The following is a 1384-nucleotide window of genomic DNA, read 5'->3' as shown; positions in this document are numbered from 1 at the left end:
AGAGAGAGGACGGGGTGGGGTGGGGGTGTGGAGAAAGCGACAGGAGACATCGAGAAGGAGACATTTTAATTTAAAAAGAAAATGAAGCAAGCCTTACCCAGCCACTGCATACATGCTAATGTCAACACTAAGGGTGCAGGCGAGGGTGGAGAGAAAGAATATGCATTGGCTTGCTATGATGAGCAGTCTCCGCCCGTAAGTGTCCGCTAAAGTGCCGAATAACAAGGCACCCAACATCAGGCCCAGCATCTGAACCGCAATTACTGTTGAAGCTTGCCATTTTCGATCGCAAACGAGATCCCACTGTTGAATGAAAAAAATTAGTAGATTGTGGAAGATTAATAATTAATGTATTATTCAATGTCAGTTTCCCTTTGCTTCAATTGATTATTATTGTGTATATAATCTTAAATTCTAAACATTTAAAACACTTTTCTACCAAAACTGAAAATACTTTAATTAGTATAATATAGAGTACCTTCCAAATCGGAATGTGGCTGCCTGGTGTCAAAGAGCCGTACGAAGTAGAAAAACGATCATGTACCCTCAAATCAGTTGCATTGCAGGTTGAAGAACCAGCAGTCGGCTGCCCATGAGATCTAGCGGGGGAACGCAAAGAAAGGAAAAACCCTTTCTGTTCCCAGCCTGCTTACCTATCTACCTAGCTCACTTGCTCAAACGTTATCTTTCTTTATTTTTCTGTCTAAATAGCTACCTCTGTCACTATAGAGTTGACACTGCCGCCAAATACTCTCTCTGGGCAGTCCTCCTGCCTGCCATTGTGAATCACGTGACACGTCTTGCCGTACGTCCGGCCATCTGTTTCGGACCATCTGTCAGCAGTTGCGTTCAAACTTTGTGACGTCTCCGGGGAGCAAGAGTTTAGGCTGTAGTTGCTATAGCGATGGTGGGCGCCCTTAGTCCAGTTGCCCGGAGTTAGCTCTGGGCAGCACCAGTTTGGGGCGACCAGGAGAAAGGTGATGACGCTGTTGCTCCAGGCAGGAGAGAAGAAACACAGGAGATTCCAAGCAACCATCATGGCCTGATAGTGAGAGATAGAAGAGCAGAATATGAAACCGACATATTATAGAAGAGAGAAACAGAAAGAAAGAGAGTCAGGTAGACCGAGAAAGAGAGAGTGACAGGGAGACAGAGAGATACACAGATAAACAAATAGACAAACAGACAGCCAGACACAAATATACAAATACAGACACAAAGAAAGACACACACATACAGACACAAAGACAAACACAAACATAAATCAAACGGGCAGGCAGACAGGCAAGCAGTTCCCTTACTTTCATTCGTTTCTATTTATCGTTCTTCCATCTTTCAATCCTCTCTCTCTCTCTCTCTCTCTCTCTCTCTCTCTCTCTCTCTT

The sequence above is a fragment of the Aplysia californica genome, unplaced genomic scaffold, assembly GCF_000002075.1.
Source record: "Aplysia californica isolate F4 #8 unplaced genomic scaffold, AplCal3.0 scaffold00865, whole genome shotgun sequence".
NCBI classification, from domain to species: Eukaryota; Metazoa; Mollusca; class Gastropoda; order Aplysiida; family Aplysiidae; genus Aplysia; species Aplysia californica.
The sequence above is the reverse complement of the archived record's forward strand: the minus strand, read 5'-3'. Positions refer to the sequence as shown.